The sequence below is a fragment of the Hemicordylus capensis genome, chromosome 4 (assembly GCF_027244095.1).
Source record: "Hemicordylus capensis ecotype Gifberg chromosome 4, rHemCap1.1.pri, whole genome shotgun sequence".
NCBI lineage: Eukaryota > Metazoa > Chordata > Lepidosauria > Squamata > Cordylidae > Hemicordylus > Hemicordylus capensis.
The window spans coordinates 290,626,894-290,650,433 of NC_069660.1; positions in this window are offsets into that span (position 1 = coordinate 290,626,894).

Sequence of the window (23,540 nt, forward strand, 5' to 3'; positions counted from 1 at the left end):
ACACTTGTAAGCTACTCGGCAGTCAAGTGTGTTTTTCATCAGAACTCTAAGGAGGTCAGTATAATCTAAATCTTACAACTATGTGGTAAAGACACAGGAAAGGCACAACTTGTCCAAGGCCACAGTAGAGGCAGCATTGTTTGCTTTTTAGCTACTAGACCACACAGACGTTTTATGCTTGCTTCTCTCAGGCAGATATGTCAGATCTGTGGCACAAAGTTCATGCATTGCCAAAGACTACTGTATTTACCTGAATCCAAGACTAGGGTTTTTCAGAGTTAATTTTTTAATTGGGGGGGCATGTCTTAAATTCAGAGTTTTGTTCCTTTTGAGTAAAGAAAAGTATAGCCTATATTTAACCTTTGTTTTTAAGAGGGTTGACTTAAATTTAGGGTCATCTTCTATTAGTGTAAACACAGTATTCCATAACCCCCTCTCCTCTTATCTGAATATCCTGAAAAACCATCAGGCTACAGAAACTAGCAAGGGGCCAAACTTCCACATACAAGCAAGGGCATAACAGCCTCAGCTGTTAAGCTAAAATCACTAATCCCAGCAAAGTTCAAGCAAGAAGTTCAATGCACGAAAAACTAACAAAATATGGCATAATTTGGGATACTAAGTGAGTAATGAGCACTGCAATAAGTTCATTACTTTAGCATTTCTTTGAGCAAGCAGTTCTAGCACCTTTATTAGCTGCCATCTGGTGGTTACTCTGACTAGCAGCAGAAACTAAAAGTGTTTTATCTGCACAACAATGCAGATTATTCTTCTAGTGAGCAAGAGGTTGCCGGTTTGAATCGCAGCTGGTATGTTTAGCAGCTGGCAGCAGTAATATAGGAAGATGCTGAAAGGCATCATCTCATACAGCATGGGAAGTGACAATGGTAAATTCCTCCTGTATCCTACCAAAGAAAGCCACATGGCTCTGTGGTTGCCAGGAGTTGACACTGACTAGACAGCTCAACTTTACCTTTTACTTTACTTCACATCATGAGTCCTTTTTTATAGTAGCCACGGATGCACCATCTGAAAGCAGGGTCTGTTTTGCTGAATAAAATTGCTTGAATTCAGCAGTGTTGGCATAAAAGCATTCTGCCATAAAGTACCCAAGCGCTCTAAAAAAAATGCTGTTGCTCACAACCGTTTAGTGCAGCAGTAATACTCTTTATTATGGGTCCTACTATGAACAGCCACTTCAAATGCCTTTTATTCCTCATCTTAACACATGCAACATCATAGCTGTTGGGAAACAGCGCTTCAAAAAGGAATACAGCATGACACTCTGAATTAATCTAATCCTCTTGCAAATTTTAATATCATCGAAGCATACTACAGAGAGATACTCAAAAGGCTTTCTAGTTCAGTGCACTGTCTTGGAAAACTTTCACAAAGCTGGAAGCACCTCTTTCATTTTCTAGTATAGGCTTAAACTTCCCTAGCTAACTTGTTGGCTTGTCCAGCAGTTCTTGAATTCAGCTGAGTATTCAAGGACTCTTTGTTCTCAAGGAACCTATGCCATTTTATGTGCTTTTCTTGTGGCAGGGGAAAATGAAGGCTTTTTGAGTAAGCTACCTTGTAAAATCATGTGATTTCTCCAAACTTGAATACTGGCCAATGAATTTTTGAACTGACTTCTCTAAAAAGCATTGATCCTATAGGGACCTATGGTATTCAAACTGTGACTGCCCATTCACAGATACACAATATGCATACTATTACAAACCAGTCCCTATATATCCTGCAATGCTGTTTCATGTAGCAAACTACTCTATCTTTAATAGGAGAGTTTAAAAAACCAAAACACCCCACAATGAACGAATACTTACTCTTTCCTCTGTAGAGCTTAGCAGAGATCAGCTAAACTATGGAAAGGATTATCCAGTACAGTCAAACCATTGGCATTGTGAATTTTCTCCAGATATCTGGATTGTTTTCTATCTGGTTGTTTCCCCAACTCCACCTAACATGGTGCTGCTGCAAACTGTTCTAACCTCACTGGCATATCCTATTGCTTAACTCATATTTACTTAGAGATGTTCTCTAATTCTACAGGGTTTCTGAGGGATCCATTCCAAGCCATCCAGGGCCAGGCTGTCTTCAGTAGAGTGGAAATTCCATTCTGGGTTTTACAGTAGTCTCGAAAATCAAGCAAGGGAGCACTCTGGGAAGAATTTCTAGGGCGTGGCTTTTAGTCTGCTTGTTTCTTTATAGCAGGAATGAAAAAGTGTTTGCTCAGCATTTAAGTGCTTGTTTCTAGGGCTCCAGATGCACAGGGTCACAGTGCTGGTACAAATTGGGCAATGTTTTCTATCTAATAAGTACAGCCTGAGCACTTTTAAGGAGACATTTTGTAAGGGCTATGAAAAGCCTTTTTGAATTTATTGGAGAGAAATCCTCAGCCTCAGGCCTTCAAAGCTCTGCTTTTCACCCCATGGCTTTTAGCTGGGCTCTTGTAAAAGTAACATTGAGTTAGAAACTGAAGGATAAAATGAGAGGAAGAAGTATATTCCACCAAACTTTCAGAGAGTAGTCTAGGTCTCTTCGGGTCTTCACTTGCTTGGATAAATAATTGTGTTTAGCTGGGAAAGGCCTGAGAAGCAAATATTGCTCCAAAAGAGGTGAAATGTTTACATCCAGGATTATATTTGATGGCCTTTTTACTCTTAACTTGCAAAGTTTTTTCTTCTTCAAATGCACAGTTAAAACAACATAAGAACCTAATACCTGTCTAGAAAAGGGGCATCCATCTTGTATTAATATTTTTTGCATGAGGCTGTTACCAAAATGGAGGTGCTATACCCCTTCTCTCTCTCTCTAGCCATATTCACATGCTCAGGGCAAGTGCAATCTGTTTAAAGTGTATGCTTGTACAAATCTGTATGCATGTACAATTTATGTTCAATGCATATACAGAGTGCATTTTCTGGTGCACCTTGCATTTGAGGGGGCCTGTACCTAGGTTCACTTTGAAAATGAACTTCTTTACAATCATTCACACAAACACATGTATGAGTGCACAGGGGTCTGAATAGGGCCTCTCAAAGTAAATGTTGTATGATAGGTGATTCCACTACATGGCTGTACACTTGCAAGGAATAGAGGATCACGGCCTTCATGTTGTAGTGACTTTGGATGTAGTGGTGTCTCATCTATTAAACACAAAGTTATTAGTCCACTAATTAATGAACTGATATACTTAATGAAAGGTTTCCCCCCTTCCTTATAAAACAAACGAAATTGTGATTTTCAACAACAGCATACAAATAATTCCCATGCACTCACCAGCACATTCTACAAATTGATTCAATGCAATGAATCACCTTCTAAAATTATCACTTCATTTTACAGATAAACCCTTTTGGTGTTTAAACTGCCACAGAAAATAGAGCAACTGTGTGACATACTTTTTCTTTGTTCCAGGAGGAATTCTACCTTCTCTAGCTCATCTAAAATAGGTAGCCGATCCAATGGTTCTATAGGAAGCTTTATCCTGGGTTATATGTAGATAAGTAGTATAGAATAAAAATTTTTCTTATTTCCTTTGCTTCCCCCTGGGCATAACTGCTGTGTGTGTTAGTGTGTGTCTCAGAGACCTTGAGTAGTATTATCTAGAACCGTGGTTCTTAATCTTTACTGCAGTCTGCACCACTTTGTTTAACAAAATATGTTCTTGCATCCTTTATAAAAATATTGAAGTAGGCCAGTTCTTTAAACCTAAGGTATAACTATAAAATTATTATTATTATTATTATTATTATTATTTTTACATTTATATCCCACTCTTTTTCCAAGGAGCCCAGAGCGGTGTACTACATACTTGAGTTTCTCCTCACAACAACCCTGTGAAGTAGGTTAGGCTGAGAGAGAAATGACTGGCCCAGAGTCACCCAGCAAGTAGCATGGCTGAATGGGGATTTGAACTCGGGTCTCCCTGGTCCTAAGTCCAGCACTCTGACCACTACACCATGCTAGAATTAATTTCACAGTAAAATTAAGAATACATGGAAAATTAAACACTTTTTAAAAGTTTACTGGCTCAGTGACTCTTCTGCTGTTGCTTTTGTTCAATGGTGCTTGAGAAATGAATATATATATATAGCCCCATGCTTGTCATTCACATTTAAGCAGTTTCTGTCCTTTGTTTTGATGTGTAAGAATGATAAAAATCCTATCTCACACTAGTATGTAGTTGCTGTCTTTGTCAGTTGTGGAAATGGTGCTGGTTGAGCACACCAGAAATTCTGAAGCTTTGTTGTGTCAAGCACCATTCAGATTAGTCCATTGCTCATAATTCAATGACATCATCTTTCACCAAATCACTGTCATTGGTGGAATCCAAGTTAAAAAGAAATTGATCCATGCCCATTTATTTGCCACACCAAGCTCTCTACTGGAAAAATGCCCTTGGAAAGAGTCACTCAACTGTTGCAAATGCTTTGTCACTTCTGTATTCATAGTAGTAGTGATGTATTTGAATCCACAAAAGGTGAAAATTGTGTAAGTGCTTAGCTAATGTGTTTAGAGCTTTGTAAAGATAAAGTGATGTCTTAGTTAGGAAACAGAAGTCTGTGGCTCATGTTGATAAGGCATATCCTGTTTTCTCGTTGTGTGGCAGATGTTTATTCGAGCTGTGTAAGCACGAAGCAAAGATATAAAGACCTATTGAGATTGTAATTCAGGGTCCTCAATTTTGGTGAGAACCATTGAGTACCGCGCTGTCTGCAGTAGTGCAAATATTAAAAGCCTTATAAAAGTTTCTCCTGTCTGGTTATTCTTAATAAAAGACCCCAGACAAGAACCCAGCAAGGTGCATTTAGGCACATCAGTAGTGGACATTCCTTCACTTTCTGAAGCAACTGTTTCTACAAGCAAAGGAAAGTTAGGGAAATATCTTTTCTCAGCAGACTTTATCCAAACTGGAAGTTTCTGAATAAAAGCAGATAACTTCTTTCTGGCCATTACCATATTCATCCCAGTCCCTTGCATAGATGTGTTGAGTTCATTTAGGTGTGTGAATACATCTGCCATCTATGCTAGGCAAAGGATAAACTCCCTATTTATATCTCTCTATATATCTCTATATCTACGCAGCACGAACTAACTAGTCATCATACAACCTACACTGGGGAAAAACCACATAAATGTTTTGAATGTGAAAAGAGCTTCTGCACAAGTGGAAATCTTATTGTGCACCATAGAACCCACACTGGGGAGAAACCATATGAAGCTTCACTAGGAGGGCACTCCTTACTGCTCACCAAGAAACTCATGCAGGGTAGAAACCATATACATATCTGGAGTGTGGAAAGAGCTTTGGTCTCTGGGCAGCTCTTATTTCAGCAATGTTTATAAATTCATTTTTGTGTCTATTACAATCAATCAATCAAGCTTTATTACGGTCAGAGATCAGCATAAAATTACACATTAAATGAAGGTAATACTGGAGAAAGGTTACATGTTAACAGAGGTGACTGCAAATATGATGATAGCTATTATAAAAAGGCTAAAATTTAAAACAATTACAATTTTTGTAAAAGGAGACAAGCTACTAAAAGACTATAACTGCTAGAAATACTTTTCCATAAAAAGTGCACAGAAAATGTAGAAGTGGAATGTAAGTATTAGTAGTAATACTATAGTAATATAGCTGGAAATGATTTCATATGTGGTAAAATGCTAGAATTAAAATTAGAAATGGTTAAAACTACAATGGTTACCATAAGTTGGACTATTACTAAAAATGGTAGAGTTTTACGGAATTACACTGAATGATAAAATACACTAAAATACGCTAAGTGTTGAAGTTACACTGCATTAATCTATTAAACATTATGCATTGCCATGGCGCAATTAATAAGGTACGAGGAATATGGAGGCAAGTGTTGACAGGACTCAAATTAGGGGAGCCCATCAGCTATCATCTTTCGCCGGATGCCAATTGCAGCCGCACAGAACTTGGCAACAATCTTTGTGGTGGGGGGGTTAGAGTCAGATAGCAGCAATTGAGTATAGAATTGGTTTGTACGTCCCGGAAGCTTGTTCAACAGTGGAGAAATAAGGGTGAATGAATGAATGTCTCTGTAGAACAGGCAGTATAAAAGGACATGCTCAGTGGTTTCAGTTTGCTCTGAGCCACAGGGGCATAATTGCTCTGCGTACGGGATCTTTCTGTATCGTCCCTCTACTACTGCTGAGGGGAGACCATGGCAGCGGGCCAGAGTGAACGCCCTTCTGTGGTTTGGGGCCTCCAGTTGGGAAAGGTATGCTGCCGGAGAGGCTATATATCTAAGCTCCTCACTTAAAAACTTTGGGACACTGCTGAGATCCGCTTGACGCTCAGTGTCTGTGATGCGCTGTTTGATTATAGCTTTTGCCTGATCATATCCCATGTTGATCAGGGACAGGGGGGCGAGGCCCAGGGTAGCTAATTTCATCTCAATTGCTTGAGCCCATATAGAATGGTAATTGTCATGAAGGGTTAGAGGGGCAAGACCAATTGGACTGAGGGATAGTTTAAGCCAATAGGAGAGAGTGGCCACCCATACCCTAGCCTCAATCTTGATCAGGCCTGTCTCTAGGCACAATGTAGCATTGGACACACATCTTGGTACATGTAGCGCTGCCCTGAGGAACTTGGATTGTACCCGTTCCAAAGTCATGATACTGGGAAAAGGACCCAATTGAGCGCCATAGAGTAGTTGGGCTAGTGACTTGGCTTGGAACAGTTCAAAAGCTGCAGGGACATAGTGGCCTCCTCTTGTGTGCATAAATTGAAGAATAGCGGAGGAGCTTCTCTGAGCATTTAAGGCCACATGATCTCCGTGGGCTTTTCTGGAGCCACTTGAATGAAAGACTACGCCCAGGTATTTAAAATGGGTCACTTGTTCAATTTTATGTCCCTCAATCTTCCAGGAACGGGTCTTGGGCCTCCTAGCAAAGACTATTTTAGTTTTGTTGTAATTGATTTTCAGACCGTCTTCCTTGCAGTGCAGTGTCAGAGCCCTCAACGCTCTTCTAAGGCCAATGAGAGTTCTTGAGAGGATGACCATGTCATCTGCATTTAGTATGGTGGCTAGGTGTCTCCCGGCAAGCTTAGGAGGATGGAAGTCAATGTTGCTGAGCTGGTCCACCATTCAGTTGATGTAAAAGTTAAATAGGAGCGGGGCCAGAATGCAACCTTGCTTGACACCCTTCTGCGTTAGGACGGCACTTGCAAGATGACCTTGTGAGCTACATCTCACCTTGAGTGAGGTGTTAAGATGCAGAGTTCGAATGAGATGCAGCAGGCACCAGCAGCAGCTTTCTCACTGATCAGTGCAGAAACCATCATTTTTTTCGATATTAGTTGAGAAACCTCAGATGAGGCCCTTACAGCATTTTCATTGTTACAACCAGTTGCAGTCTTTTTTAAAACCATTTTCTTGCTTTCCCTAAGCTCCTGCTGCTTACTTTTGAAAAAACAGATGCTCTTTGTAGCGTGTTCTTTATGTTTAGTATCAAGATGTCTTCACAATTAAACAGGTTGCTTACCTGTAACAGGTGATCTGGTAGTGGTTCCAACATTCATAAGGACTGGGTTCTGTGCCTGCGCAGACCATACTCCGGATAGAACTCTCTAGCTCCTCGCGACACCCAACCATCGGCAGCGCATGGCTGCAGTACTCTTAAGCGATGGTTAGGCGTCCCCTTTCCTCAGTTTCTTGGTGATAAGCCATTCAGAGTGTCTGAGGACGACTGGTACGTAGTTGTAGAGTATAAGTAGACATTGTGTGTAAGGAAGACTGCCATCTAGGTGTAGAGTCAAAGCCGGCGTTGTTGTTCCATAGGCAAACGCAGCTCATTATTTTCTTTCACCCTTACATGCAGCGGGGATGGACGGGCGGGCCTTATGAATGTTGGAACCACTACCAGATCACCTGTTACAGGTAAGCAACCTGTTTATCTGGATAGTGGTTCCAACATCCATAAGGACTGGGTGAATCACAAGCTGTAGAATTTGGTGGTGGGTGCATGACGCTATGGTAAGATTCTTTTCAAAACCGCCTGTCCGAAATCAGCCGCTGCTGCCAATCTAATATCCAAGGCGTAATGTTTGATAAACGTCTGGTGAGACGCCCACGTGGCTGCCAAACAAATGTCCTGAAACCTGATGCCCGACAGGTGCGCTGCGGAGGTTGCATACGCTCTGGTGGAGTGCGCCCGTACCCCAGCGGGCAGTGGGACCTTCTGCAACTCATAAGCCATCCTTATAACCTCCACTAGCCAGTATGCTAACTTCTGGCGTGACGGTGGTTGGCCTTTATACCGGCCCTTTTCACAGACAAATAAGAGTTTCGTCTTACGTATTTGGCGTGTGGCCTTCAGATAGTACAGAAGAGCCCTTCGGACATCCAGTGAATGCATCGCCTTGTCAAGGCTTGTTTCAGGATCTCTGAAGAAGGTTGGTAAGATTATATTCGAATTAAGGTGAAAATCGGTGATGATCTTTGGTCGAAAATCTGGATCCAAACGCATCACCACACGGTCCGGATGAATAATGGTATATGGCTCATCCATTCGGAGCGCTCTGAGTTCACTCACCCTTCTCGCCGTGGTTATCGCTACTAAGAATAAAGTTTTCAGAGTAACCAATTTCACCGATGCTGAAGCCATGGGCTCAAATGAGGCCTCTGTAAGTGCCCCCCAAACTAGTGAAAAGCTCCATTTCTGAGCTGGATCTCGGAGAGGAGGGTATAGATTATTCAACCCTCTCAGAAAGTCTTTACATCTAGGGTGTGTAAAAACAGTTTTGCCATCCCAGCCTGCGTGCCGCGATGACAACGCAGCCATGTGGAACTTGATTGAAACATTCACCAGTCCAGACCTCTTCAATGAGGCGAGATAAAGGAGCACATTCTTAAGCCCTGCTTGTCTTGGTTGAAATTGATGTTCCTGGGCATAGGAGCAAAACCTACGCCACTTCACCTTGTAGTTTCTCCTTGTCGATACTCTCCGAGTATTCAAAAGGATTTTCTTCAGAAGCCTATCCTCCATGCTGTTAGATTGAGAACCGACAGGTTCGGGTGGAGGATCTGACCTTGATTCTGAGTCAGCTGTTCTTTCCTCTTGGGGAGGCGCTTGTATGTCTCCTTCGATAGTCTGAGTAGCTGAGTGAACCATGGTTGGCAAGGCCACCATGGAGCAATCACGATTGCCCGAGTATGCTCCTGGAGTAGTTTGGCCACTATCCTGGGAAGGAGTGGTGTTGGTGGATATATGTAAAAGAAGCTCTTTACCCATTGAAATTGAAAGGCATCGCCCTTGGATTGTCTTCCCAGATCCAGTCTGGAACAGTAAATCTCGCATTTCCTGTTGTGTTCCGTCGCAAAGAGATCTACCTCTGGCCAACCCCAAGTCACAAATAGATCCTGAAGGATCTTTGTGTGCAGCTCCCATTTTTGCTGCTGTAACACAATCTCCCTGCTCAATGAATCTGCCAAGCAGTTTAGGCTGCCTTTGATATGTATTGCTTGCAAGTGAAGACCTCTCGGGATACACCAATTCCAGATCTGCAGACTGAGGTTGCACAGTGCCTGTGACACGGTACCCCCTTGCTTGTTCACATAGGCTATTGCCGTGGTGTTGTCCATCTGTAGTTGGACCACCATGTTCTTTAGATTGTCCTGGAATGCGAGTACAGCCTTGTAAGCTGCTAGCAGCTCCAAGAAGTTGATATGCATACGTGCCTTCCTCTGGTTCCACAGGCCTTGAGCCCTCCTGTTCCCCATATGGGCTCCCCAGCCCAGCATGGATGCGTCAGTCATCAGGGTACAAGACAGTAATGGAGTCCTGAATGGAGTCCCCCTTAAAAGATGAGCCTCCCTTGTCCACCAGTGTAACGACAGCTGTACCTTTCGAGGTAGCAAAAGTTCCTTGGTTTGGGGGTCGCGTCGAGGGCGAAACCAACGCAGGAACCAAAGTTGTAAATTGCGCATTCGTAGCTTCTCATAAGGCACCATAGAGGTGCATGAGGCCATTAGGCCCAGAAGAACCTGTATCGACCTTGCCTTCTGAAGTGGCACCATCTGGAATCGCCGAATCAGGGCACATATGCGAAAGTACCGCTCCACTGGTAGATAAGCCGCTTGCTGGAGCATATCGATTCACGCCCCAATGTACTGTAGGCTTCGTTCCAGAGATAGATGAGATTTTTTCCAGTTGATCTGGATCCCTAACTCGCTCAGTAAGGACTTTACAATCTCTATGTCGGAGAGTAACTGTTCCTTGGTTCTTGCCGTAATCAGCCAATTGTCAAGGTATGGATAAACGGATAGCCCAGTACCCTTAGGTGAGCTACAATGACTGCCATGCACTTTGTAAACTCTCTTGGTCCTGTCACCAGACCAAAGGGCAGAACATTGTATTGATAGATCTGAGTTCCCAGAGTGAAGCGTAGATACTTTCGATGGCTCTGTTGTATGCCTACATGGAAGTACGCATCCTTGAGGTCGAGTGTTGCAATCCATTGCTCCCCGTGAAGTAGGGGAAGGATGCCTTGCAACGTTGTCATGCGGAATTTTTGTACTTTTATGTACTGATTGAGCCAACATAGGTCCATTATCGGACGGATCCCTCCATCCCTCTTTGGAATCTGAAAGTAACGCGAATAGAATCCCGTTTGGCCCTGAGCCCACTGCACCGGTGATATGGCCCCTTTTCGCAGCAATTCCTCCACCTCCTCTCGCAAGATAGGAGTGTCCGGTGTGAACCTCATTCCTTGAAATGGAGGGGTCTCCCAGAACTCTAGAGCATAGCCCGTCGAAACAATCCTCAAGACCCACCGGTCTGATGTTATACGTTGCCATGCTTGAGCATGACTTGCCAGTTTGATGGTATTTCTGGCAGGCGTCAAGGTGATCTTTTTCCTTGCGCTCCTGTTAGTGCAAGTTGTTTTGTGGGGAATTGAGGCCGAGATGTTGATGGTTAGTGGGCTCAATATCAGATCAAAGCTGCTGCTTAGGTTGCTGGGCCGTCTTATTGCGGCCTTGTTGATTACTTCTGTTCCTAGGCTGGTACTGACGCCAGTTGTAACGATGGTACTGGCATTCGTAATCCTGTCGATCAGGCTGGCGGTAATAACCCTGTCTTTTCTGATAGGGTTGATGCCTCTGATATGATTGGTATCGTGTGTTACCGAGCTTCTGGTTTGTGGAGGAACGTGCTGTTAATTTGGACTTCTTCCATTGTTCCATGGTTGTATCCGTGTCATTCGAAAAAAGACCCTTTCCTCCAAAAAGTAAAGCTTCAATACGGTCTTTCATATCTTGTTGCAGCTGAGTGCCCCGCAACCAAGCATGACGCCTCAGAACAATCGTGGAAGTCAGCGTACGCGATTCAGACTCTGCCAAGTGTTTAGCATTGGCTAGTTGTTGCCTTGTAGTAGTAGTTGTTCAATGGAAGGTAGCTTCAAACTTCTTCAGAAATGTATTGTGATCCAGAGATCATAAAGAAGTTCCCATAACGAGTGAGTGTATTTGGCTTGGCATGCAATATAATTTGTAATTTTAATGGAGAGGCAAGCAGTTGAATAGGTTCGCCTACCTAATATATCCAATTTTTGCCCCTCCTTGTCCGCTGGGGTTGTATGACGCTTGCCCCCTTTCGAGGTTGTAGCACAGTCTATCACCAAGGAGTTTGGTGTTGGGTGTCTTATCAGATATTCATTCTCTTCCTCCTGGATACGGTACAAGACTTCCAACCGCTTGGAGGTAGGCGTCGAAGTCTGGAGCACTTCCCATGCCGACTTCGCAGCCCGCGAGATATGCGGCAACATTGGAAGGTACACTGGTTGCAAACTCGAAGCCTTGGTCATCATATTGTACACTGGATCATCCAAATCCAGTGTCCTTTGTTTTATATCCAGGCCTAACACACAAGCCATTTCTGCTATTTGCTGGTGATATCCTTCATCTCCTCATTTGGAGAAATGGAAGGGACCAATGCCACATCGTCACTTGGATCCGGTAGTGTTGGTTCCTCAGGGACTTCTGGTTCCGTCGAGTCTCATGAGTAGCCATCAGGATCCTCGCCGCCGTCATCCTCATCTTCATCCTCTGAAGAGGGAGGTTGTGGCGAAGCAGAAGGAACCCTGTCAATACGCCGTGAAGGCACTGAGTGATTTTTTAGATCTGTTTGGAAAGATATCTACCTCCTTTGTAGTGTCTCATTCTGAGGGTGTTGTGGAACTGAGCGGACCGGTAGGTCTGCTTGTAGTAAAACAGACCTCCTCAGCAGAGTCTCTTTCTGTGGGAGTTGTGTAGTCTGCAGCAAAACAGAGCTCATCTTTACAGTCGTTCTCAATGATTCCAAAGGCCAATCTGCTTGTAGGGATACTGTTCTCTGCAAAGTTACAGGTGCGGCTGTCTGTACTGATGATTCTTTCAAGTCTTTGTGTGGATTCGGAAGGTCTCTCTCGGATAAGCAAAGTTGAAAGAGATAATACTCCTTTGGGGAGATGGTGCAAGTATTGCGCCACCCCCACCCACCCCGGGGGTAGAAGGCCTGTCTTAGGAGTTGAGGAACCTGTAAATGAAGGTGTTCTTGGTAAGGGAGGGGTGGGGAACCCTTGAAAGGTATTAGTGGAAGGCGTTGTCTCTTCAGACTGAAGCATGCGGTGTTGAGTGTTTTCAGCATCAATGGTATGATCTGTTGTCTGAACTTCCAAAATTATTTTGTCTATTTCATCCTCTAGTACAGGTTCCAGTTCCAGATCATGAACTATCACTACCCCCTCGAAGGGTCTCATGTCTTCCACGTTATACTCGACCCGCACTGCATCCACTCCCAATACAGGCATTGTCACCAAACTCGCGGGCTCGGTCAGAGCTGTTGCTGCTGGTTCTGGGGTCGACATTGCTCCCGATGCCAAAATACCTGTAGAAAAAGTTGCCTTCGACATCGAAGCTGTCTTCGAGGTCGACAGCCTTGCTAATGTGTTTCCCGATGTTAAGCTGCCTTCGATACTGCTGATGAGTGTCTCGATGCCATAGGAGATTGGTTCGGTGTCGGAGCTGGCGAAAGTGAAGCTGTGCGGCGTCGAGGGCTCCGGTAGGACTGCAACCCAGTCGGAGAGGGCATGTGCTCTGAGTCAGTCCTGACCTCCTTTGTCTTATGTTTCTTAGCCCTCTTCTCTTGCAGCCCGAACATCAATGTCGAGCCTTTTCGTTTCAAGGCCGGTAAGGTCCCTTCCGGCTTTTTAAACGCTTGGGCAGCGGTCGAAGTCGACATACTCAAGGTCGAAGCGCTCGATCTCGAGGCGGATTTTCCTGCGCTCTTTCTTGGCGTCGAGGAATGCAATGTAGCCGAAGCAGTCAACACGGCGCCTCTTGATGACGCCGACTCTGAGACTTTAGACTGTGCCACAGCAGGTCTCGAGTCCGGGGGCCCCCGAAGTTTAGGCTGTAAAGCCTGCTCCATTAATGCTACTTTTAGACGAGCAGCTCTATTTTTTAGAGTCTGCTTATTGAAGGTGGAGCAGATAGGACAATTTGTAAGATTATGCGCCTCTCCTAAACAGAAAAGGCAAAGATCATGTCCATCTGTAGATGGGAGTTTGCTGCGGCAATCGCGGCACCTTTTGAAGGTGGTTTTCTCTCTTGGCTTTTCCTTGCCCGAACTCATAGGAAAGTCAGAGTAGCCAAATCCTGGGGCCGCAAATCTCACCAAAGAGTAGTCCGTGTCCGATCCAAGTCCTTCGCCAGTCTCAATCCATCGTCCTTTCTGAGTCGTCTCTTGTGGTGTTTTTTTTAAATCAGTTCGTCTCAGCCGAGTGTAATCCAAAAGATTAGTCAAAGTCTGTTGCTAGTCGTAAATATCTAAGTAGTTATCTGAGGAGCAAAAGTTTCCCGAAGATGCAATCGCTTTGGCGGTCAACAAGAAACTGGGGAAAGGGGACGTCTAACCGTCGCTTAAGAGTACTGCAGCCGCGCGCTGCCGACGGTTGGGCGTCGCGAGAAGCTAGAGAGTTCTATCCGGAGTATGGTCTGCGCAGGCGCAGAACCCAGTCCTTATGGATGTTGGAACCACTATCCAGATTTGATGGTTTCATGGACAATACGACATAATATAACACACACTGTGGTAGTTGCTTGTCTTCTGGGCCTGTACACGTGAAGCCAATAGACAGATATTCCTTGCTATAATGGCAAAACTTTTTAAGATGACTGGAAGAAGCTTCACTTTCTTTTGAACAAGATGCACCCTCATCATCGCCATTAGTACTTTTGCATTTCAGATTCAGCCAGTGATCCATCCTGAACATCAGTCAAAAGGTACTGTCACAAAATTCACCGCAATAACATCGAAAAGTCACATTACTCGACAATACATAAAGAACCTAACCAAACAACCACATAAATTGAAGAAGAAACACGATCATTCCGAAACTTGGTAAGCAGAAGGTCGGTTACAGTGGCACTCCTGAAAAGACCGTTTTTGGGAAACTTAAACATCTTAGCCAATGTGATCTTCTCAACCCAATACACCGGAATCACCATTAATATTTACCGCAAATCCAAATTAAACACAACTTCAAATGCCTGTCTATTATCAACATCATGCCTCCGCATAATCTGATCCAAAATAGCTGTAGTGACATTGTTAAAACTATGCTGTGCATTGTTAGCATCTGCAAAAACAGAAGGTGTCACATCTTTAGCCTTACCATTTTTGATATGTCTGTAAAATTCAATACAGCCTGTAATTGGTGGAACTTCCTAGGCCAACCACCCAACAATTCAAACAGAAACCTCTTCCAGGAAATGTTTGATCTTGAGAATAAGGGCAAGTCATGTCAAGACTATTTAAAACACTCAAAGCTTGGGCCCTGGCCTCCTTAACTGACCAGTTGAGTTGACTAACGTGATTGATTTGAGTGCATCAAAGCATGAACACTGTACCAATTAGCCATTTAGCAAATTTCAGCATGCTCTGAATAATTTACATATGTCGCTGGCAGATTCCTCACTTTCAATTGTTGATTCAGAATCAGTATCAGAATTAACCTCACCCAGCAGGGCCAAGGCGAGTCTGTCCTTAATAATTTGGAATAACGACATGTCTGAAATTTCCTCTGATATTCAGTTAATTGTTCTCAAGATCTGGCTGTAGGCCCACACCCTTCATACAAAGGGTTTACCTCCATTTTAAATGAGGATCTAGTCATATTTTTTATTTAAAACATTTGATACCCTTTCAGGCCACAGGCCTCCCATGCACACTGGTATGTGGATGTAGTAACAAATATAATCAAAAGCACCTTAGAACACAATAAAAACTACAGGGAGAAATACAAAAGCAGGTGGAAGTGGCAATGGTGACTCCTTGCTGTGCTGGCTTCTTCTAGTTGATTTGGCTTGTATGAAAAGATCAAATGGAATTTGTGGCTTAGATCTCACCAAGCCTGTCTGACTAGTAATATCATAGGTAAATTAGTTGTATCTTTATGCAAACAGAGTCTTAGAATGTGTGGGTAGGGACAAGATAGAATATTCTCAGAGTGGCCTTAGGGGAGTTGGTAATTTTGAGATTTATAGCTAATAAATATGTCTTGTCGTTGGAGTCTGATATTGGAGAAGTTGAAATAACCTTCCTTGGTTGGCAATTTGATTTTGCTTAAGGCGGAAAAAATGGTTCCTTGCCATAGCAAGATTTCAAGTAGACTGTCTAGTCTAATCAAGTAAATTTGATTAAATTTAGTTCTGGCTTAATTTCTGATTTAGTGAAAGGGAGGCAGAAAATGATGAAACAAGCTTCACAGACAAAAAGCAAGGCACCATCCTCTTATAATGCTATTTTGTGTTCTGCTCTTCCTTCCCCCAGTGGAGATCTTTGATATTGGAGGACTGCCTAGTAGTGCCTGCCAAAGAGTGAACTGACTGGTGAGTGGAGGAATGGTGAAGAAATAATACTCCTCACCATTTCACATCATGGTGATATATAGCAGACTAGTCATTAGGCCCGTTACATTAACGGGCACTAGTGGGGCCGGCTACCTTTCTCTCTCCTCCAGCCCCCCCCCGTCTGTGGCGGGGCCGAGTGCGGCCGCTGCCGCCAGCGAACCCAGTCCCCCCGCCGTGGCCCCGGCTAAGAGCCGTCTCCGCGGACTGTCACGCTGATGGGCTCGGCACACCTAGTGCCGCCTCCGCAGCCTGCCATGCCTGCTAGCGCCGCTTGCCAGTGTTTGCGGCTGGCCACAGGCCAGCCACCTCTCCCCCCCACCCCCACTTTCTGTCCCAGTATCGGGGCCAGCCGCCCACCCGCTGGCCGCCCGCCTCACTGCCTCGGCCCTCGGCAGGGCCCACCACCGCCTCGCCGCCCACCCGCCTCACTGCCTCGGCCCTCGGCAGGGCCCACCACCGCCTCGCCGCCCACCCGCCTCACTGCCTCAGCCCTCGGCAGGGCCCACCACCGCCTCGCCGCCCACCCGCTGCCCGCCTCGGCAGGGCCCACCACCGCTTTGCCGCCCACCCGCTGCCGGCCTCGGCAGGGTCCGCGCGTGCCACGCATGCGCAGAACACCCACCGGAGACACGGACGCAGGTACCCTAGCCTTTCATTATATAGGACTAATCCAATATAAGAGAGACTTCTGGATTATTTCTATTGTGGGTATGCTGCCAGGTTGGTGATCAATCATATCTGGGCCTTTTCTGCTGAATGTGCCCTATTTGACACACAGCCAACTTGTGCTGAATGGGGATCACAGATTGTAAGCATAATGGGAATCATTTCCGTAAACATGTTTGAATCCATATTAATTAAAGAAATAGCTTGTATTTGACAAATGTGATTGCATTTCCCAAGTATATAGGGAGGACCAAAATAAAACCATTGTATATTGGGGGCCTTGGGGCTCAGTTCCAAGCTAACAAGTGTGTCCACAGGTTGTGGATTGTGGACCGGCCCTTAGATATAGGGGTTAGCCGCAAAATAAAGCAAGTAATCTTGACGAATAAGCAGTCAGTGGAACGGCAGTGACTGAGACTGTAGTGGGAGGTTGCTGGGGAAAATATCATTTAAAAATGCTACATATGGTCGTTGAAGTCACTGTGACATGGTGACAAATGTTCTGTATGGAGGAGTGGGCAAATATTGCTCCGTCTAGATGTGCAAGGTTGATAGAGAAGTATCCCAACAGACTCAAGGCTGTTATTGAAGCAAAAGGTGGTTCAACAAAATGTTGACATGGGGGGCGGTGTGTGATCCTTTTTCAATCTCAGTAATTCTTGTTTTTTATTTCTGACACTTTTTCTGGACTGTAATTGTGATGTTTTTCAGTTGAATGTTATAGGTTGCATTGGATAAGTACAGCTGGTGAAGGGAATTTTCTTTGTGTTTTCATTTCAGGATGTAAGGGAACCAGAATTTAAGGTCTATCAAAGGGGGTGATTCTTTCCTATACCCACTGTACAAATGAGTCACCGACAACTCAGGTGGGGTGCTGACTTACAGGCACTCACGAACCTTAGGATTCCTAAAGAGAAGTGGATAGGCGATCACTCAGACCCAACTGGGTATCCAAATGCAAGGTGCTGGCATGTCGGTGGGCCCAGAACCAATCAAGTGTCCACAGATAAGAGTATGCCATGGAGCTGCCGCTCCTCCAGCACCTGCAGAAATTGAACACATTAACAAGGTGCACAATAACTCAATGCACATAATGCTTAAAAACGCTGGAACGCAAATGCCCAACACGCTGAACCTCAGAGTCCTGGAATCTCAACTGAGAAGTTGTAGAAGCCTTCCCAATGAGAAGTGAAGGCCAAATTGGAAAGGGGATTCCTCAACTGACAAAAGAGCCCTGCGCAGTACAGCCCAAAGCTGAAACTGTATCAGTGTTTCATTGTCTTCGTCTTTATCAGACAAAGACAACTGAGGGGAGGCAGGCTGCCATGATGGTTGCACAGGGTAGCCGCCCTTCTTGTCCTTAGGCGCCATGCCCTCTACAGTATTCAGTAAAAGCCCTGAGCAGAAAACACCTGGAATGGAATGACGAGAGGAACTCACAATTAATTGCCCCTCCCAAGTAAAACAAGGGCATACTCTGCTTAGCTCCCAACAGTGTTCACCCCCAGCGTTATCCAATAAAGGCCTTTAGGGAAGAACTATTGGCACTTGCAGGTAATTGCCCAATTAAGAACCAGGTAGCCTTTACCTATCTCCCAACAGTTTTTAATAAGGGCCCTTAGCAAATAACTCCATGAATGGGAGTGGCTAGCAACGCTCGCAGACAATTGCCTCTCCAAATAAACACCAGGGCAGACCCTGCTTAGCACACACTGGGGGAAACAAGCCACGCACCCAAAGAAAGTGCCCTTCAAATGTGAACCAGGGCAGAGCTCATTAACAAAAGGCAGACCAGACGTGGTCAAGGGCTGCAACCTAAATCCCATTTCTGTGGCCAAGACACCCAGCAACCCCAACCCATGGGGGGGGGGGGATAATCAACTGTCCCTATGCAAACAGGAGGGGTTACCCTCAATGAAAACCAACAGCCCTAACCCAGCGAATCCCCAAAAGGAGGCCAGGGAAAGGAATGGGGGGGGGGGCACAGGAAACGAACACCCTAAAATGTAACTGTCCCTCCAAAAAACTAAAGCCCGCTGGAGAAAGCCTTCTCTGGCCCATTGCGCAGCCTGGAGCGATCCCCCAGTGGTCTCCACTGAAGGAGCTGGGCTGTTGTGTCTGTTGGGATGTTCTCTCTGGTAAGAGACACCTTTCTATTACAGCAGAGTGCACAGAGGCAGAACACACCGGAGTCTTCCTAGGCATGCATGTAAGCTGAGAGCAAAAAGAAACTTGGAGCCAGTTCATAGTTTCAAATCAATATAAGGAGTCTTTTTTGGAGAACGCCATTCTAGATAGGAAAGTGGAGACATAGAATCTCTAATCTAGCTAGCTAGCTGGATGCAGACAGATGCTGTCTGCATCTCTGTGCACACATGGTGCAGAGAGAGGCAAGCGTGTGTGATAAGGAGAGGAAGGCAGGAAGTCCCTGAGAGTAGCAATCTACATATCAAAGGGATAGTTTCAGAGCAGTAGAGAGGAGGAATGAGCAATGTCTTGACCCCTCTAGCCCTCTGACTCACTAGTCTGTCCCCCTCTATCATTGAGGTATGAGGCAGCGCAGAGTCCTTCACTTCCAACAGCGTCCACCTCTCCACCTGAGGCTTGAACAATGTGTGCCCCAAAAGTACCCTCAGGAACAAGGTAGCCACTGACTCCATGTCCTGAAGGGAAGAAAGCCACCAAAAATGCTGCCACTTTGTTCAGAAACGTGCTGGACCCCTCCACACAGGCTCAGAGGAATGAACAGAGCTCCTACCTCAGATACCTCAGACTTAAGACTCTGGCAAAGGCCACTTAACCCCTGCTAACTGAGCAAAGAGGCAGCTTTTTAGCGTGGTTCTTTTTATTTAGCAGGGGGAGAGTAACTGACCCTATCCAGCCCCAGCAGAGTCACTGGAGGTACAGCCCTAGCAAAGTACCTCCAGTGGCTGTTGCTGGTGTCTGCCTTATGTTTCTTTTTAGATTGTGAGCCCTTTAGGGAGAGGGAACCATCTTATTTATTTATTACTTCTCTATGTAAACCACTTTGGAAACTTTTGTTGAAAAGCAGTATATAAATAGTTGTTGTTGGATCAGTCTGTAACCCTGCCCACTACAGAGGCAAAGACCAATACCTCCGGTGCTGTGCCATTTGAAAGTTGGCAAAATGCCAACTCACTCACCCCAGCACAAGGCTGGTGGGTAAACACACGTTACAAATAACCATTACAACAAAATGCACTGCCCCATAAAGTTAGAACTCTGCATTGATTTGCAAGGCTGTCCATCAAATTTGAAATAAATAGAACCCCCTTGTCCCTCCTCACAGTGACAAGGTGGTCATTTAGCCCTCCGCTTTCTAGATGCAATTGAGCCATGTCCCCATCCTGTAACCTATTATTTAAGGTAATTGAGTGAGGACTGTACAGCATCACTGATTGCCTCTTGCACCAACAGGGGATGGTTTATCTCTCCAGATTTATAAACATGAAATATTCTCCATACCAAGACACTGGCATGTGTTGTGCATGCTATTTCCCACCTACTCAGCTCTAGATAAAGTCTTGGGTTTTCACTAGAGATTAGATGGCCTTCCTCGTGTGCTTTAGAGGTACCTGGGTCTGACTCTGTAGGGGAAGCCTGTGCAGACTCTTCCTTGTGTGGAGCTGATAATGCCACCTCCTCTACATCAGAGATTGATAAATTTGTATTACAGCTCCAAACCACCCACTCACCACAAAACAAACCCTGGAGACTGTCTTGTAAAGTTTCTTTAAACATGTATAAAATAATAATCATGAGAATGTGTTTAGCACCCCAGCCCCAATGATACTTTATCTTTAACTTCAGCATTGGAGGTCCCTGGAGCAGGACTATGGTTCACTGGGTGATCACTTTGGTTTTTGGGAGACATTTTATTTCATGTCTGTAGGTGCAAAGATGCAATTTGTTTGAACACATGAAGGTTACAACTACCCCATTGTGTTGTGTTGTGACCTGTCCCCTACTATGACTAGAGATAGGGGAACCTCCTTGGGCATTTTGACTGCATCTAGACCCGCTACTGCATCACCACCTACTACTTTCTACAATGTAGAGCCATATTGTTGTAAACCACCCAGAGACTTAAGTTTTGAGTGGTATAGAAATATGTTAAATAAATATTGAACTCTTGCCTTCACAACCCTTATTTGGGAATGTGGGGGTCTCGCCACACCTGCCACTGCACTCTTCTCAATACACTACATGTCATTTATTTATCCCTAATTGGACTTTGAATTGATAAGTGAGAAGCAACTATAGAATGTCTCGAAATTGGGGTCAATCTCTCCACTTTCCTACGCTGTCTTCTGCATTCTACCATTGCTTTTCAGACATACATGAAGAAATGTCTATGTTAAAATCTCTTGTCTTCCTGCCTCTGCATCATGTAACTGTTGTACTTGGATTTTGAAATGGGTACACAAAGCTGAAGTGTCTTAATAGTGTATTTTGTAGAACTCCAATAAAGCTGGTAATATCTGCAGCTTGGAGCCGTTCAATCTTCATCCAAAGTGATGACTATTTTACAAACTGTTTGAGAAGACCAGTTTTGGGAGTGAACCTACAGTCATTATGACAAAGATCTCTCACAACTCCTGAGGAGTAAGCCTTTGTTCATCTTGAATTTCCTCCAAAACTCAGTATTCTGGGAATTTCAATCACAAAATGGATTACAGCCTGTGGACCCTTAGTGCAAATACAAAGACAAACATTGCAAGATCACTGGTTAATAAATTAGAGCATATAGAGCTAAACAATACTATTGTGTAGATGAATGTAAAACAGAAATGATTACATAAGTAATCCCTGGCTGATTACGGATGATGTACTGATGTTCCATCACCACCAATCTTCTCTAGTCCTCATCTGTGATGGCAGGAGCCCGCTGGATCAGTTCCACTCTGCCTTCTTCCTTCGTCTGACCCAGAAGGTCTGGACTCTCAATGTCATCTTGGTATGGAATGTCCATTAGCGCAGCTGTCTTGGCCTCTCAGGTGAAGAATAGTGTCAGCATGTTGACATGCACAATCTTGGCTTTTCTGCTGGAGTTCTTAAGCTTCACAGCAGAAGTACACTCCTCCACTCTACCTTAAACAATATATGGGTCTTCCAAAGCTCCTTTCATCTTGTCAATTTTGAGGGGAAGAACCACTATCACTTCATCCCCTATTTGAAACTCTCTAAACTTAGTGTTCTTATCATACCAAAGCTTCTGTGCCTCTTGAAAGCTGGTTAAATTATGTTCTACCAGGCTCATCATTTTTTATAAATCCTTCCTGAGTTTGAGGTATACTGAACTACTGAGGACTTTTGCTCTGCTGATTTGTCCTCCCAGCTTTCTTTTAACAATGACAGGGGACCCACCAGTCTTCTGTCAAAAATTAGCTTGAAGCGGGGAAAGCCTGTAGATTCCTGAGGCACCTCCCTATATGCAAATTAGAAATGTTGTAATTTGTCATCCCAATCATTTGGGTTGTTTGCCATATAAGTATTGTTCATAGCAATACTTTGTCAGGGTAGAATCTTGTATATGGTTTATCCATTCGTAATGCTGTCAGCTCACTGACTCTGTGAGCGGTAGCGATTGCTATTAAGAATGTCATCCTTAGAGAGACCAATTTTAAGTCTGCTGAGGACATTGGTTCAAATGGGCTTTCCATCAAGGCAGAGAGTTCTTGCAACTGGAGTGGCAGAAGACAGAGTTCCCGTCCCAACCTGGATGTTTGGCTGAGATAGCTGCCAAGTGCACCTTTAATGATACATTAGACAAGCCAGCTGTTTTCAGAGAAGTTAGGTATAATAGCACTTGTCTGACAGATGCTTTAAGTGGTCAAAAACTCTTTAAAGATGTGTAACACCTGAACCTCTTCCACTTGTAAGCGTAGTTTTTTTCCTAGTGGAAGGTTTTTGTTGGTTCAACATAATGTCATTTAGTAGACTATTCTCCAAGCTGTTAGTTTCAACGTGGCTATGTCCAGGTGCAGTACCTGACCATCCTAGCAAGACGGAAGGTCTGGAAACTGAGAAAGCCTTCTGTAAGTGTGGCTGGACAGTCTGAGAAGCAGTGGGAACCCAGACTGTCTTGGCTACCATGGTGTTATCAGAATACATGCTGCTTGACAGATCAGTAGTTTTGCAACCACCCTCCCTAGGAGCGGAAGAGGTGGGTACATGTAGACAAGTTCTTGGGTCCAGTCTATCTGGAATGCGTCCCCCAGCAACCGCGGGTCGTGCCCCGCTCTTGAGCATAATTTCTTGCACTTGGTGTGTTGTGTGAGGTTGCAAATAGATCTATCCTAGGTAGACCCCAGGCTATGAAGATTGGTGTTCTGTATTCTTGGTTTACTTCCCACTCGTGCTGACTCCCTTGGGTGAAGGGATATCTCAGGTCATCTGCCAGCACATTGCCCATCCCCTTGATGTGAATGGCATAGGGATGGACCTGATTTTGAATGCACCACTGCCAGATTTGGATGCTTAAGGCACAAAGAAATCTGGATACAGTCCCCCCCTTGCCTGTTGAGATATGCAATTGCAGTGGTGTTGTCTAGTTGGAGTTGTACCACGTTGCCTTTGAGCATTGGCAGGAATACCTTGATGGCTTGATATACCATCAGGAGCTCTAGGAAACTGATATGGAGACCATTTTGGTGAGAATTCCACTGCCCCTGGACTTTCTTCCCATTGCAGTCCCCCCCCCCACCCCATGTCCTAGTAGCCTGTCATAGAAGCATCTGTTGTCACCCATAATGAGGGTTGATGTGTTTGGAAAGCTACCCCTTGTAGGAGGTTCTCTGAGCATTTCCACCAGCTCAGAGACTGAATGATCTGGGGGCATAGCCTCCTCATCGGGTTGTATATGTTTAGACAGAAGACTGAGAGGAACCACAATGGTAGTTCCCGCATCCT